This window comes from Fundulus heteroclitus, chromosome 12, assembly GCF_011125445.2.
Source record: "Fundulus heteroclitus isolate FHET01 chromosome 12, MU-UCD_Fhet_4.1, whole genome shotgun sequence".
NCBI lineage: Eukaryota > Metazoa > Chordata > Actinopteri > Cyprinodontiformes > Fundulidae > Fundulus > Fundulus heteroclitus.
Window position 1 is genome coordinate 40,601,105 of NC_046372.1, and position 18,452 is coordinate 40,619,556.

An 18,452-nucleotide genomic window follows, 5' to 3' on the forward strand; every position below is an offset into this window, starting at 1 on the left:
GGAAGCAAGCCTTTCAAAGTGAAACTAAACTTCACAATAAAATGAATATGATAAAAATAAAAAGCAACTATCATACAAATAACTTAAATATTTTAGATTTATGGCTCCAACATCACGTTTTCCTCTTTAAAAGCCACTGTTAAATGATGTGTTTGTCTGTTTATAACAGCCACCAAGAAAAATCTCTACACTGTTGCGCTGCGCTAAAAGATCCTGTCTATTGCGCAATACGCGATTAATTCGAAAAACTCTGCAAATTATTCTTGCACCTTCCGCAACAGGTTGCAGTCGTAAAAATGGACATGGCTACGACAGACTTCTCCATCTCCTCCGCGTATACCGCCGTGATCTAATCTTGTTTACATGAAATAAGCCTGCTCTCGAGCAGGCTTAAGCTGGCGCACATGCTGCTATGACAACAAGTGCAGGATGTCTTTCGAAGAACCAAACGATCCAAGATCATGCCAAATCGTCAACAATGAAATCCTGCTAACTTAGTTAGCGACGTATGAAGAACGGACCCCTGGATTATTTGACCTGTTCTGCTCTTTTTGTTAATAGACCAGCCTGACTCTTGACCAGTTTATTTAGGGTGTTGGCTGTGGACTGTTTAAGTTTTTTTTGACACTGCCTCCTTGCTTTTTGGCTTGGTGCCCTCTTTTGGTTTTTGCTTTGTTAATAAATCACCTTTTTATTTCAACCTTTGCTTGTCTGGCTGAATTCAGGGTCCTCTGTTTCTGACTCATGACAATTACCTGAAATAATGTAGCTTTTTTTTTTTTTTTTTTTTTTTTTTAGATTATTTGCAGCTCTAGTGGCTTGCTTTTGTTTAACACAGTAGACTGACAGGAAGGGGGTTGAGACATGCAGCAAAGGACCACAGGTTGGAGTCGAACCCAGGTCGACTGTGTCAAGGACTAAGGCCTTGGGTTGCGCTACTTGCTGCACCACCAGCACGCCCGTAATGTAGCTCTTTTGAGTGGATTTAGCGCTGGTCTGGAGTGCATTGAGTTGTCATATGACAACTCAATGCATCCAGCCTGAGTAGCTGAGCCTGTAGAGCATCAGACTTTTAATCTGAGGGTCCGGGCTTCAAGTTCCTGTATCTTGTTTACGTACTCTTGAATTCACATGTATGGGGGAGTGGTGGCATAATGGTTAGAGGGCAGGGGAGGCAGCAAGGTTCCTTGTTTGACTCCCGCAGCGACGTGCCACTCGGGGTCACTGAGCAGGACTAAACAAATTATTACTACAGAGACAAGTCCAGAAAGAACCAAGCCTGGAAAAGAGTGAGCGAGGAGACTGAGGTGGCAGTTAAGTGAAAGCGTCACTAGATGGCGCCATTGTACTGCTGTATTTCTGGCTCGTCGCCTGCTGCGTGAACGGAAAGTCAGGGGAGCCACAGCAAGCAAGAGTGGCAACATTGTGGAGCCAATGTGAACGCACTTTAAGGCATGAGTTAAATGCAGAGGACAAATATTATTGGAATGTATGTTGCAATGACAATAAAAATGATGAACGTTATTATCCAGTCCCACACATTCACTTGTCTATATGCAAATCTGTTGGCAATGTGGGGTGCCTTGCCCAGGGGCACACTCACACATTGCAAGGGGAAGCTAGAATCAAACCCACAGCATTCTGACTGCAAGGCAACTACACTAACCATTAAGCCAAAATGAAAATGTTGCATTATGGTTACTGTGTAACAATGTTTGATGATTGTCAGCATTGTTATGGGTTTGGTAAATGTGTTAAAAATATGCATAAAGCAGTGTTGCATACTAACAGTACAGTGCAAACAGTGAGGATGATAATAATAAACAACAATATATCTTTTACTCTCATTTTATTTAACCCTATTCACTGTCACGTGTGAACATGAAAATCCAATAACAAACATCTGTTTGTTACATTCTATATATATTATTTTATTAACAGGTCTTTCAAAATCAGACATATCTGTTCATGTAGTCGGTGAACAAATATGTCAGGAGTACAATTATCCAATGAATTCAATATTAAGACAGCAGAGAAGATCCTTGTAGACGCTGAAGTAAACTTCCAAATGAGACGGGAAGTTCAGAGCATCTGTTCAAGGTTTTCATTGTAAAGGTTGGAGGAAGCTTCTCTGTTCATCTCTAGCGTCGACGCTTTTGTCAAAACACAAATCCTCTCCAGACTGTTTCAGACAGAAAGCTTTGTCATAAATTCCATTTTTTTTTTTCCTCAGCCACATGGTGAAAGGACACCATGTGGCTATGCTGCTGTTCTGTCAAGATGATATCTGCCAAGGATAGCGACAAGATCTCAAGACAAAGCAGATCCTTTCCAAAAACGGCATACATCCACTAAAATGGCGACTGTCTCAGAACTGGCAGCTAGCAGAGGGGGTGGAGGCAGCAGGTAAAAGCTGGGGACCATTGCACTGAGGTTACGCATCACATCTGCAATCTGGACCATTAAATGCTGGGTGCAAGTGTCTTGAGGGAGGGGTTGGGGGCTATAATTTATCTTGCTCAATTTTCTTGTCTTTGGCCAGTATTAGGTTCACTGAGTATACCCCTGCTCTGATCGGTTGGGTTACTTCTGCAGGCCTACTCTCGCCAAAGAAAAAACAACCTACTTTCAAAGGCCCCGAGAGGTCCATTATTAAAAAATGGATGCAGCTTAGAAATCTCATCCGGTAGTCTCCTTTAGCGTTAGACTTGTTAATATTTTATAGGTTTTAGGGTTTGGGTTGCAGGAGATGAAACAGACACAAGAAGCTGGAGCTCAGACGATGGTGCCATCAGCACAGCAACCCTGTGGCGCGTAATCTGGGCAGGTTTTTTTCTCTGTTGTTGAGTGAGAAACTTTGTGATGCTCACATTTCACCGTGCTTTTTAAGAAACAAGGCCATTAGAATGATGAGGAGTTTGTAATACCGTGCGGTTGTAATGAGATACTTCATCAACACAAAAGCATTGATGTAGTGGTAGAAAATGTGATGATGTTTTAGGTCAATAAAAACTCCCCTATTGGCCATACTCTCATACACAGCACTCATAAAAAACAACAACCTCTAAGCTGAAAGAGAAGCGGGCAAATAGCTGCTGAGAGTGGCTTTTAAAGGGAATACAATCAATTAAAAAGCTATTTGCTCCTCCGGTCCGCACCTCTGCTCCTGAACGACAGCAGCCCAAATCTCAGAACGCCCCAAACGGCAAATTGTATCATGAGGACAGTCAGGGAATTGCAATAAAAATATACACCACTGAGCTACAAATGTGTTGGAGGACACTGACTAAACACAGAAATACTGGAGTAGAGGAGGGCTAAATTACTTGAGGAAAATAATTAAATTGCTCCTAAGACACTTGGACATAAAACATTTTCAGACAAAACAAACTTCATGAAAAAATATTTTAATTTACTTCCCTTCTTTTGCGAAAGAACGGGACTTTGAGTATAAACAGGTTGGGTATCACCTAAAGGGTTTAAGTCTCTTGTACAAAGAGAAGATCAGATTGCCACAGACACAGGGGGTGGTGTGTTTGAGTTTGAGTTGAGAGCATGTTTGCAATTTTTAGAGAAGTTTAAAAATAAAAATTGCCATTAAGTGTTTGTGATAACTGGCAATGAGTATTTACCATCAGTGTGGATACAGTTTACCCCACTCTTGTTTAAATGCAGCCACACTGAAGGTTTTTTTTTAGCCTGTTTAAGACAATGCCACAGCATATCAATAGGTAATAAGGCCAGACTTCACGTAGGCCACAAACTAATAGCCTTCTTCAGGATATTCTCATAGTGAGCTTTAGTTCACGGATCCATTTTGTGCATCAACTTGCTCAGTTCCTGAAGAAGCAGAACGGCATCGGACCGCCACAGTACCGCCGCTATGTTTAACGGTAAATGAACTGAATTTATATGGCCAGTCAAAGCACTTTACCCTACAGCCACATTCATCCAATCACACTCACTCATTATTCATACACCAATATGCTCACTTGGAGGTTAAGTGCCCTGCTCAGGGGTTGAGGTCTATGCACATGTGACGGGGGGGGGGGAGCTGAAATCAAACCCACAACCTTCCGACAACACTATACCCACTAAGCCACATGTTGGTATGATGTACTTTACCTCCCAACTCATTAAGATGGCCAGCGCTGACCTGGGATGCCCCCTGGACCCAGTGCAGGTGGTGGGAGACAAAAGGACTGTGAGAAAGATAACATCATTGATGGACAGTGTCTCCCACCTCATTCATGGAGCTGTTACAGAGCTGAAGACTCTTTCAGTGACAGACTGCAGCATCCCAGATGCTCTAAGGAGCGCTTCTGCAGGTCCTTCCTCCCAGCTGCTGTCAGACTTTATAATCTCTACTGCTCACAGACTCAGTAAGTGTTTGCAAACGTGCTAATGGTTGCACAAGTTCTGATCTGATTATGAATCGTTCACATTGTTTCTCAGGTGCTTATTTCTGCAAGTTTTTTGCCCTTATGGGGTGTTGCTTGTACAGTTATAAATATTGAATATTTTTCTCACATGATTGTTTAAATCATGTGTCGTCTTTCCTCTGTTTAATTTGAATATTTAATTTTTACCTAAATTACAATTCATCAGTAATTGTGCAACACTTACTCTGGTTTTATTTTTATTTTGGCCTTTCTGCTAAGTTTTTTCTCGATCCCTTAAGGATCAATTTTATATTAGTTTGTTTCTTTTCAGTACTGATTTAGTGCGTAACCCTGTCTGTGTTTTTTATCTTTTGTTTTGACCACTGTCACACCCGAATTTCCCCGTTGTGGAACAATAAAGTTATTTCTTACATATTGTGTTGATTTTACACCAGATGTAACAGAACACACATCTTACTCTGGGAGTAATTTTGGTAGCACACCCCTTCCTGGGAAGGGTCACCACTGAACCACTCATGTTTGCTCCATTAGTAGATAATGTGTAATGCGTGGGACCTCTGGGAACCCGACATTCAATCCAGACTGTTTGCGTTGTAAAATGTTTATTTTAAAATGGAAGAAGATGGCAGAGAAGACAGGCAGGCAGGAATGGCTGACCAGACGATGCAGGCGGAGACAGACTTGACCAAATGATGCCGGTGAGTCCCCAGTGTGGGCAGAGCGAGACACAGAATCCCAAGGAACAACCTGACCCAGGCGGCGCACACGACCACTAGCGAGGCCGACCAGCGAGGGCAGGGCGAGAACAGGTCCACAGGATCAGCAGGCTGAGCGACACAATCACTGGGGCAGCGAGGCAAGAAGAGACGTTCTGGCAGGGAGAGGTTGAGTCAGACAGGTATATTATATAAATGGAGGACTTGATGATAATTAGTGGCAGCAGCAGAGGGAGCTGATTGTGGTACTGAGTCGTGGCTTGGAAGTGACTGAGATGAGCGTAAAGTGGAGAATGATCAATAACTCCAAAAACCACAAAACAAAAACCCAAATCATGATGTAATGATTCTCAGTGTAGCTTGTTAGTCCCAAAGCCTTAGAGATGTCTCTGTAACTCTTTCCAAACTGATAGATGTTGATTTATTTTGTTTCTCATCGGTTTTGTTTTGTTTCTCATGTCTCATCTTCCCCACTGTTTTTGCTCTGCAGAGGGTTAAAGTAAAATAAAAACTTTAATGGAGCTTGTCACTACCCGATCCGTACCGGTGGCACGATCCGTACCATCAGCTCATTTGCGCGTGCGTGAACAGAATAACTTCCGGTAGGAAATATTTCGTTTTTCTTACCTTTTTATTCTTTTGTATTTTTGCGAGGCAGGGGTTTCTTTTTGTATATCTTTGTATTTGTGGCAATATTGCACATTCTAAAAAAATAAACAACAGAAATACATAAAAAATACATTGTTTTTTGTTTTTTTTAATAGCAAAAATGTTTCCCAGTTGTGGTTAGTGAAATAAAAATATATAAACCATTTCTTAAAGTACATAAACCCCCAGCTATAAATACATATAGGAGTACAGAATCGTATTTGATTTTAAATTTTTTTGAAGTGAGATGTTTTTTTTATCATTTATTTATTTGATTTGCATATGTATGTATTTTGTGCTTAATAAATGTAATTTAAATAAGGTATGTGTGTGTTCTTTGTTCTATTCCCTGTTTGTTTTTGTAAAAAAAAAAAAAAAAACTATGCGGCTACTATAATCACGAGGTCTTCTCTAGTTTATGATGTGTACACCAGAGGGCGCTAAAATCTCAATCGATAATTTTAACTTTCTAATAAAATAAACGTTTAGAACAAGATTATTTGTATAACGAAATTAACCATATAAGTAAGGATGAAATATTTTTTCCAGTCCTGTTTGAACAAGCCATAAAACTAACAGAGTGCATTCAGACAATACAGATAAACGTTACACACTGATATCTTCCCCGACTTCTGAGCATATCCGATGATGACGTCAAGCAACACAATGGAGAGGATGTAAAACGTATCAATTTCTTTCAGAAAAGTCTTCAATATTTTAGTTACAATATAGTTTAGCATTATTTAATGATTTAAGTATAGAAATAAGTATTTTCAGTACCGTAATTACATTATTTTTTTGGCAACCCGGAAGTTATTCTGTTCGCGCTTGCGCAAATGAGCTGATGGTATGGATCGAGTAGTGACAGAGCTGAATCACATACTTGAAATACGAAAATGTCCTGTGTGATAATTGCTGCTTACAACCCCTCCCACTAAGTTGTTGAATGTATCAGTATTGATATTTGGGACACTGACCATTTTTTTACTTGGTGTCGGATCGATACCTACGTTTGCAGAACCACCAATCCCTACTGACCAGCGGCTCAAGATTCTGATCCTTTTGTGGTCAGTGAATGCACCGTACCAAAGGGCTCCCATATTCAGTTGGTGTGGATGATTACTGAGTGAATAAAAACTCAAAGGCAGCTATTTCCAGGATCACTGAGGAGGTTAAATAAAGCCAACAGAAAGAAGCAGATGTAATAAGCTGTTTAAGGGGAAACATTTTTCTTCATCATGTTGCAGGAATTTTCAAAAGGCGTCCTCTGATTTTTGCCATTGCCAGATGCTCCTGCTCTCTGTAAAGTTCAGCTTCAGATGTTTGTATTGGTGGTTAATACATGTTGACAGATGACCTAATGTGGAAGTCTCTCAGGAAGCAGCCTGGCTTCTTTATCAATGGCAGTGCTACTCGCCCAGAGAAAGACCAGGCAGGGAGTAAGCAAGAGTGACTCTGTCCAGACTCTGTGTTGAAGGGTCTAATGATTAAATGCACACCAAAGGTATGCTCACGCTCCATGCTAAAATACACATAGAAGTCATGATAGGAACTATTATTCGCAAGGATATAGCTGTTTTATTACTTTTATATTGACATAAATTTTAAGCGTTCTCTTGACAGATTGTAAAATGCTATTTGCTTTCCAGCCATAAATTTGATCACATTAGTTTAGCTAACTACAAATTTTACTAAACATAAGGCAGCTGTTTTTGTCTATTAATAGTTGTTACGTGCAAAATGAAAAAATACAGCAAAATGCATTTGGATGTTAGTATTCTTTCCTGTTTTCCTGTTTTACACAGCTAAAACTAGTCTGGGTCATAAACCAAAATGAAACCCACTAATCATAACATAAAACATATTGCTTCCCAAGCACTAGCTGTAAAATTTGGTTCTTTAATCTTTGTTAATGTTTTATACAAATGCCAAAAACACAGTGCCTCTTAAAAGCCGCCCTACCCCCTTTTCTGCACAATCTCTTTCTATCTATCTCAGCCCTCAAATCCTACACTGTGACTCCTGTTGCCATGGACAAAACCAGACTAGTGGTAATCCTTCTAAGTAGCTTAATGTTAGCTTTGATATTAACTGCATTGTTATGTCCTCACCTGTAATTCGCTTTGGATAAAAGCATTGGCCAAATTCTGATTTGTAAAAATGAGGCATTCATAAATCAATTCAAAACCTTTCTCGCATATCATGTCCCATTTACCCTGAACAATTCAACTAAAAACAAATCAGTCTGTTCCAGGGAAACAGCTATAATAATCTGACATGACTGTTAAAACTCTTAAACTAATACTTTTTTGAACCACTATTTGATTTAGTTTCAGAATTTAGTCTTCTTTTGAATTCAGCCCTTCTTTGTTGAGAATGTGTCATCATGCCACATTCATCAACACGTGTCCACTGTACTTTTTTAAAAAAAGGTCACTAAATCTGTCAGATTATAAAGCCATCTCTTGTTGGAATAAATTATCCCGGAGACCACGTAAATTTCTGTCAGATTTACTTCTGGACCTTTGATTTCCTCCCATTAGGTCAATCTTATGGATGCGACGCTGCAAAATGAAAAAAAAAAATGAAATCTCTGCTTACATTTATCTTTCTAACAAACAGCTGAAGGTTGTGGATCAAAAGCAGTTGTTAAAAAGTAGCGACTCTATCTGAAGACAAGCAACCCCAGAACATGATCCTGTCAACCCCAAGTTACACCGTGGCTGTTATGTTCTTTTGGTGATGTGCAGTCTTGTTTGTGTCTACCATAGTTCTGGGGGTAGATGCCATAAATGTCCGTTGTAATCACATCCACACATATCCTTCCACAAGGGTTTGGTTGAGTTTAGCCAGGTCTGGATGTTATCTTCAGAAGAAAATGCTGCTGCCTTTAAAGCCCATTCCACAGTTCAGACATATAGAAAATATGGAGATCGTTGTGTAAAACAGCCTCCCTGGCAGGTTTCTGCCCTGTGTGTCTTTTTAATATTGTTGGAGAAATTGTTTTGTTGGAACGCTCCTAGGCCACAATTTCTCCAAGTACTGATGACTATTTTCATCGTACCACAGAACAATGGTGTGAAAAAGTGTTTGCCCCCTTCCTGATTTCTTTTGCACGTTTGTCACAGTTACGTGTTTCAGATCATCAAACAAATACAAATATAAGTCAAACACAACACCAGTAAACACAAAATATAGTTTTTAAATGAAGATGCTTATTATTAAGGTAAACATATCCAAACCTACATGGCCCTGTGTGAAATAGTGAGTCTGTAAAATGACCCACAGGTTTTGAATGACTCATTCAGGACTCGCTCAACCCTATTGGCTACCAAAGCATGCTGAAGGAGAATGTCCGGCCATCTATCAGTGACCCAAGCTGAAACCAACTTGGGTTCTCCAGAAAGACAGTGATTCAAAGCACATCAGCGAGTCCATTACTGAATGGGTGACAAAAAAACAAAATGAAGAATTTGGAGAGGCCTTGTCAAAGTCCTCCACAGCGCTGGAAAAGACTCAATGGAGGTTATTGCAAACGCTTGAGACCAACTGTTTCAACACCCCAGGGTTTCTAAGAGTTAGTTCTAGGACTGAGGAAAACAAAAACTAGGCCTACCGCACTGCAGGGAAATGCAGCCCATATCTGTCTTTTTCTTGGCAGTGTGAATGGCCAAATTCTGATCTTTTCACCCCCAAAAAATTCGGTTTGTGCTACTTCCATATCTGGATTTCGGATAAGTATCGGATATTTTTCAAAGCGTCCGCTGTCTGAACAGTCATGTTGCATTTTATCCGTCTTTCACGTCTCTCCCCTGTCTCTCACTGCACATCCACACACAGTAGTAGCAGTTGGCGCTCCGTAAGAGGCTGTTGTTAATAGCTGTGCTGCTTTCTTCTTCTCTTACATCATCTTGCTATGATGAGGTCTTAATATTGTCGGCTCCCATTACTCAATAGCTTGCTAATAATAACAAAGAGAGATGCTGGCCTGTATCTCCGGCTTTTTACAAAGGTTATATTTTTTAAACGAAACTGAACACTTCCAGGAACAATTACATTCACCATACCATAAAATAAGTGTGGTGCTGTGTGGCGTCTGCTTCTGTTGTCTGAGCATGTGGTTCACTATGCGGTCTTGAACCGTGCAAACAGAAATATGATGGCGGTTTCAATTTAATAGTAGTATGAACGGTCACCCCAAAAACATCTGCTACTAGCAAAAAATCGGAATTGACCATCAAGGCCTAGGGTTACATTCACACTGCATGTCTTGATGCTTAAATACGATTTTTCGCAGAAATCAGATTTTCTTTGTGCGTTTGTTCACTCTGCTAATTAAATGCACCCATCATCTGACTTTTGTCCGAACAGTTCAAGACCACAAAACAATCCTGAAGCGCAGATAAAAGAAGAACACGTCACACAGCAGCGCACTGTTTACGGAAGTAATGGCAGATGTAATTGTTGCATGGAATGTTCAATAAACTTCATTAAAAAAATTTTTTTTTATAGTGGATACTGACGTCGCTGTGGGAGTATGAAGTTGTTTGAGTAGAGCAATGGGAGCCGACAATATTAAGACCACGTCATAAAAAGAGGAACAGTAAGAAAAGAGCACAGCTATTAAAAGTGGCCTTTAGTGGAGCCTTGACTGCTGCTGCTGTAGAGAAGTCTGTGTTGATGTGTAGTGAGAGCCAGGACAGTGACGTAAAGGACAGATGAAATGCGACATGACCGTTCAGACTGTGGAGGCTTTTAAAAACATAAAATATGTTTCCGATTTAGTAAAACATATGAAAGTGGCAAAAGTCAAATTTTTTGGCGGGGTGAAAAGATCAGAATTGGGCCGTTCAGACTAACCTAAATGCTGCCTTACCTTGCTCAGTTCTGGTCGCTGGAACACTAAGGTAGCTGATCTCTGAAGACCTTAAGCTGACAAGCAACTCAGAACTTATTAAACTTATTTATATATCATTTTACAATCTTTTATTTGACAAACAAGGAGACAGTTTCAGAACTGAGGTGATATGATCCATTTTCGCGATATTGGTCAGGACTCTAGCAGCAGAGTTTTGGATGAGATGCTGCCGCCGGATTACTTTTTCACAAACACCAGTAAAGACACAGCTGCAGCTTTTCTGTGACCAGCCAGTGAAGCTGAATCTTTTTGGAGTGGGCCTGTATTTGATTTAGTACACTGTAATCATTTTTGGCAGGATGCAGTCAAAAGAAATATACAGAGCTTTGGTTCCTAGTATAAGGATCCAAATGACAAAAACGAGAGAAAGTTGTGTTTCAAGACAAAGATATTGAACTGCAGCTCCAGTCTTTTTTTCTGTCTTTTTTTTACTCAGCTGAACTTTTACATCTACATTCTGAAGCAATGTTATCAAGGCCTGCTTTTCCTGTAGAAATTAATTCCTTTTTCTTGATGTCTTTACAGAATAACTTGCTGACCTTACATGGTTTATCAGAGGCGTATAAATTCAATACTGGTGGAAGAGGAACAAGTAGAATTAAAGCATCTAAAACATCATCCTAAACTTTAGTTCTAGTAGAGCCTTAGTAGTTTTTGCTCTTTGTTTAATTCAACTCCTAAATAATTCCTTTCACCGGCACACTGACGATTTCTCTTTTTGTTCTTTAAAAATTATTCAGCTGAGGTATGAATAATGCTACCTAAATTGCCTCTGTCCTTGTTATCGCTCATGTAACAAAGGGATTCTCTGTAGACTGCAGATCCAATCGTCAAATTATGAAAGCTTTAACCCGGATGTGTCATCATTTATAACCCCTTGACCTACTGTCTCTGGAGTAATTTTCGGACACAAATTATCCATTTATGTTTTATGCTCATATTAATAAAGGTCCTATTGCTGCCGTTGTTAAAAAAAAAAAAAATTCTTCCACTACTAGTTCCTTTTATTTTTAGGTCTCACAAATCCCCCACTTTGAATGTTAAAAGTACCATAAGGCTCCTTCATTTTTTTTTTTTTTCCCCCAGTGTCCTGTCTAGCAATGTGGCAATAAAAATGTATATCTTAATGCCAAATAGAGCTCGACAGATTTTACTTTCACAAGTGGAGCAAACAGCTTTCGCCATAATGCTCCGCTTGATTTGTGCGTGTAAATAGCTTTATTGTGATTCCTGCAGGGAGAATTTCAAATTATATGGACACTACAATGGGAAAGTAGGAGAGTAAAAGAAAAACAAGAAGAGAAAAAAAAGAGAAAGAAGAGGTGAAAGAAAGAAGAGATAAAAGGAAGAGAATGATAAAACGTCCTCTGTCTGCTCCATCACCTGGAAAGAGACACAAAAAGAACAGCACAACCAACAGACATAAAGCAACAGATATAATCGAGTAACACCTTGATGCCATTGCTAAATCATATGTATTATTATTTAAGCTGACATGTGTAATGTGATACCTAAAAAAAAAAGGTAAAAGAAAGTAAATAAATTATAGCCTTTCTGTATATAAGTGAACATTTAATACCTGGGACCCAGCACCTGTGGGAGATTGTGAGAGTGCACTAGTTTAGGTGAAGATTATCCAGAAGGAAATGGCTTGATAGTGATTGTGGAGAACCGAAGACCCACCTTCCCCGAGCACAGAGGCAGGGGTCAGGGGACCCATAACCCCGGACTCCCAAAGGGGCCCCCAAAGCAGCGCGCCCGAGAGGGGCCTTCACAGGAAATCTGCAACCCCACCCCCCCCCCCCCCCCCCCGAGGAAAGAGGAGAGACGACCCCGAGGAAATCCCCCAGCCACCGCAATGCTGACGCCCCCAAGAGCCGCGGGGACGAGCCCGTGGGCTCCGCCGGCAGCCGGCCGCGCTGAAGTGGTCCTGGCCATGGGCCCTGGATGCCAGAGGCCCCAGGGGCGCCCCGCCCCCGCGGCAGGGGCCCCGGCCGCCCCCCGGGGACCCAGGCCCCGCGAAGCCACCGCCGGGAAGGCTCCTTCATTTTTGAATCAATCCGACAGCGGCGAAGTGCAACTCTACGCACAGCCAAACTCTAGGTTCTCATCTCACCACTAGTGGTTTATTAACTGGACACTGACAGATATAAGAGAACTGCAGCTGGATGCTGCATCAAAAACAGTCTCTACTAAGTCTACTAAGGATGGCACAGTTGCAGTTTGGTTTAGCACAAGCAATGTGTGAAATAATGGTTGCAAAATGTGTCACAATAAACAAAAGCAACTGTTATAAAGCTGGAGAACACCAATGGTCAATTCACACTGTCAATGCACCAAAAATATGTTGCCTAACACAACCTCATGACTGAGGTAATCAAAACTGCAAACTCAGATTCCCCGCGTTGTTGGTAAGGATGTATTCACAAAACAGAGAATGAGGGAAAAAAGTATTCTGTCCCTCTCATCATCTGTCTCTATCTAACCCTATCTTCTGCATCATCTTCTCACGCCTACTACCTTGATTTCCTCCTTAACTCTGTCCACAAACCTCCTATTTGGTCTTACCCTAGGCATGTTGACTGGTAGTTCCAACTACAGCATCATTCTACCAGTGTACTCACTATTTCTTCTCTGCACATGTCCATATTATTGATGGCCTCTCTGGCTGGATCTCACAAACTTCTTACGTGAGCTGTCCCTCTGATGTATTCATTCCTGATCCCATCCATCCTCATCACTCCTAAAGAGAGCATCAACATCTTCAACTCTGCTACCTCCCGCTCTGCCTCCTGTCTCTTTATTAGTGCCACTGCTTGTACACTTTTCCTCACCTATTCTACACACTCACTTTTGCCCTGGACTGCTGACACTAAGTACTTAAAATCCTTCCTCTTCTTTATCTCTGCTCCCTGTAACCTTACGGCTCAGCTTGGGCCCCTTACATTCACACACACGTATTCTGTCTTGCTGTAGCTAATCTTCATTCCTCTGCTTTTCAGGACAAACTTCCATCCCTCTAGGTTTTCCACCTCCTGTTCCCTGCTCTCACTGGAGATCAAAATGTCATCTGCAAACATCCTAGCCCATGGAGATTCCTATCTAAGCCCCATGTCCACTTTGAACTGCCCTGTCACACCTACAGCACACCTCGCCACTGTCTTAAGCCGGGCGTACACTGTACGAGTTTTTCCCCTTTTCGGGCCGATTCTTCAGTCGTGCGAGCATTTTTTGAATCGGGCCGAATTTCAGCTTGATCGTAGAGGGGGGGAGGAGGGGGGACTGGCTTCTCACGACTACCTCCCGATCAGGAATCGGACGATCGGTGAAAATCAAACATGTTTGAAATTCAGTCGGCTGTCGTGAGGTTTTCGTGAGAGCATCCTGCTGTTCAAGCAGAGCTACGAGGGGCAGCCCTCCCCTCCTCTCCGTCCCCGCCAGCGGAGGGAGGGAAGCGGGTGTCCCTGGCCGCCTGTTTCGGCACTCCTCCGCTTGCTGGAGGGGGGGGGGGGGGGGGGGGGGGGGGGAGGGTGCGGGCCAGGCGACCTGCCGTGCCGCCGATGCGTCTCGTCCCTCCTCTCTCCCCTCCGTTCCCCCGACGCCCGGTGCCTCCTGCGGGCCTCGCCAGAGCTGGGCTCGAACCCCTGCTCTGGGTCCCTGTCACCCACCATCGCTCGCCTGCCTCTGCCACCACAGCGAGTGGTCCCAGAGGGGACACGACGTACAGTGTGAGCAGTCCGGTCTCGTCCGAGGGTCGCGCCGCACAGATCGTGAGCGGTGAACTTTTTAAACCCGCGGTTCCGTCGCACAGTTTGAGATGTATATAAGTACCACGACTGAAAAACTCGTACAGTGTACGCCCGGCTTTACGGCTCTTACATATCTCCTGCACCACTCTAACATGCTTCTCTGCTACTCCAGACGTCCTCATACAATACCTCAGCTCCTCTCTGTAATGCTTCTGTAATGTTTTCCCTATGTCTCTGTAATGCTTTTCTGTCTTTCTTTTTTTGGTTTTGTTTTGTACATGTACATCACTTTGAATCATCTTGTTACTGAAAAGTGCTTTATAAACAATGTCTTGCCTTGCCTTGCCTTGCCTTGCCTCTCTTGGTACTATCTAAATCTACAAAAACACAATGCAGGTCCCTCTGACCCCCTCTGTACTTCTCCATTAACATCCTCAAAGCAAATACTGCATCTGGAGAACTTTTCTTACCATGAATCTATACTTCTGCTCACAGATGCTCACTTCTAACCTCAGTCTTGCTTCCACTACTGTTTCCCACAGCTTCTTTTGATCACTCATTAACTTTAGTTTGCAGGATAAATTCTCAATGTATTTGTGTGTTCACTAACACACAAGAATCCATCTTGTACCGCTCCGGCTTCAACCCTTTGCGTCCAAACCAAAAACGGTTTGGACCAATCACACTGCAGTACTGTGGTTTAAGGTGGGACATAGCATACCCGCTGTGAACAAAGCAAGAGCTGCCGAGCCCACAGCCAAACGAGTACCTGCTGCTATTGCGCCTGTTTTGTCAGAATCCACGATTTCTTATTTGAAAGAAGAACAGCAAGAAGTGCCTTGACCAGCTTACCTTGTTGTGGTTTCTCATGGCGCCTGCTGCGTACAACATTTTCCTTTGACACCATGATTGGCTAAAACCAACCTTTGGTAGGCAGGCACTGGGTGTTGCTTCGCCCACTGCTTCTGGGACTGCTCCTATCGAAGCAGTCCCAGATTGGTAATGTGCAGAATATAGAGTGTTCATCTTCAATCTAGCTTGCCAAGTTAGGTCCCAACACATCTTTTCAGAATATCATACCGACGGTTAGACATGTTAGTGGTAGTGTGATGATCTTGGGCTGCTTTGCTTCTTTAGATCCTAACTGACAGAACCATAAATCCTGAAGCAGAATGTCTTGTCATTGATGGCTTTCAAAAGAAACCAAAATGACAGTTGTGCATAAGCCTAGTCAGTCTATACTTAAGTCTGACTGAGATGGTGACCGTTAAGAGCCTATACTTGAAAAACTGTTCAATGTGACTCAGTAACACTTTCCCCGAATACTAGTGTGCCAATATTCTTTCATTATGATGTAAAACGTATCATCAGTTATAAACTAAATAACTGGCTAGAACAAGAAATTAATAAGGGCGCGCATACTTTTTCACAGCACAGCATGGTTTGCCCTACTTCACCTCTCCCTGCTTTCTACACTCCACAAAGTTACAAAATTGCTTATACAGACCTTTCTGGCATCCATGCAACCCTGCACCCAAATATATCTGTGTCTGGAGGCCGTCCAGGAGTGGTAAACACCAATGCAGAAGCAGCAGCACAGCAGCGCCACACATATTTGTATTCAGCTCAGAGGCACCTAAAGTTGAAGCAGCAAGAATGGGCCAAACTATTATATAAAGCTAAACGAAACACATTGTACCAAATCATATCAGCTCTGTGCTGCAGCAGGTGTGAAAATAGCCACCAGCTGTTTCTGCTCATAAAATGAAATAGGAATACTTTTTAAACTTTTTTTTTTTTCATTGGTCTTTGTGGCAGAGCACAGGGAGTGAGCCACAGAGCCCAATAACAAAGAGAAGTGTGTGAGGGAGAAGAAGGGTGACAAAAAGAAAAAGTACCCTGTGAAGGTTTGGTCTGTCAGCAACCTTTGTGGCGTTTCCTTTGTGTGTGCCAAACAGTGGAGCTGTGAAAGACAGCTGACAGATCCATTACACCTGTTCCAGAAGCCTGTGGGATAATGAGTCTCATCATCAAGCGCACACCTTCAGCAGTCCTTAGACCTAGTGGTCCTGTTAAAGATGGGTAAAAAGCCTTTAAATTATTTAATTCTTTATCGAAAAAGGATAATCATACTCTGAACAATTACATTTTTTTTCAGGGGAAAGAAAATAGTTGTGATTTTTGCTTTAGGGAACCAGCAACAATCGCTGTTAAATAAATGTAATTAAGGAACTTGTTATGATAATATGTAATACGACATATCACAGAGATGGATTTCCCTTAGGGAAAGTCTTGATGCCATTTGAGTAAGGCAGATACATGTTGATCTTCATAGGTTGGAAAAGAGCAAGAAGAAAGACCCAACTGACCGAAATTTGCCCAAATTTGCAGTCAGAACTATAACTAATATGTGAAAACAACTTAAACTGCACAACAAGGCTGGATTTGACACACATTTATCTATTCACTACATACACTGTGCAGGAAGGTAAAAAAAAGATAATCTCTGAAGCTCACTATTAAAGAGGAATAGCAAGACTCGATAACAATAAAGAAATGCTCCAGTTGGATGTTATGGAGGCATGCCAGGAAAATAGCCTGTCCCTTTCTAGCATAACTAATGTAAACATCAGAAGTTTACTAAACTCTACTGGGGCAATAACTGGAACTATGTGCTGTCAGATGAGAGTAGGATTTAGCTTTTCAGGAATAAATGTTCATATGCTAGATTATGGATATCATCCATATATGAAGATAACATAGTTCAACATGGTTTGGCCCAAAACAGAATGAATTACTTTGAAAAGCACCTCTGCCACCTGTTTGGTATGATGAAGGATCAGTGATGCTGTGGGCTTGTTTGTCTTCCATAATTCCTAAACCATTAGCATGCATGACATGATGAACTCTTTAAAATACCGCGAGATTTGAAGAAAAAAAAAGTCTGGCGGGCATCTTTCAGTAAACTGAAAATTGACCGTCTGTGTGTTTCAGGAAGATAATGATTGACAACATAAGGCCAAATCAACATGCAAGTGGTAAAAGTAAAAAAAAAAAATCAGTTTGGGATTATGCTGCTGCAATAAAAATCCATTTACTGTATTAACTATGTCACACTGTCAGCCCGACATCCATTGTGTCTGTTTGCAAACAGAGAAATAAAAGCATCATCACTTTTTTACTGTGGTTATCTCAGCACCAAAACTCAATCTAACTTTAACAGCATCTGGATGATGCTACATGACAAAATGCAATATTCTAAGACAATGCATGAACAGGTAACGTAATGAAAAAAATGAATGAACAAAGACTAAGGATGGGATGAATAAAAAAATAAGACATAGAGAGGAGAAGATTGGAGCGCTCAGAAGGTTTCAGAAAGCAACCTCCCCTGGTTTTGCCTCAGATTTTAGCAGACTGTCAGTGACACTATCAAACAGTCGCAGCATGGGATTTTTTTTTCTGACAGCTATACAATGAGTTTGCAAAGAGTAACTACGCAGACTGTTAGGAGTTTTAATCTCCTAGACCAGTGCTTTGTGCATGCTGAATTCCCAGAACAAATGTAAATTCTTCTCTGAAAATATTCCCTTTAAAAGGAACCACGCTCCTTTTTCATACCTCTTGATTCTTGGAAATCTTTGGAGCGTGACACACAGAAGTCGCTGATTGACAGCCAGAAAGATAACAAAATCCTTTAGGACGAGTAGCTCGCTTTTCCCTAAAGGTGCACAATTTGGTTAACCGGTGCAGTCAACCCATCAAACAGGAGAGGCTCTCAAACTGAAATGTATCACTTTTATAGCTTAAGCGGGACAGCTAAAGTCTAAAGCCCAAAGTATGAGTGTGTCAACTCCCCGCAGACGTTGGATCAAAGATAGAAGCGAACCGCAGAGAAAGCAGAAATAAAAACATTCAAGAATGCTGGAGATGCTAATCACAAGCTGCAGCATAGTTCATACAGGAATGAAGGCGAATAATATGGTAGCAGAGCTTCCAATAAGAAACCTTATCTCAG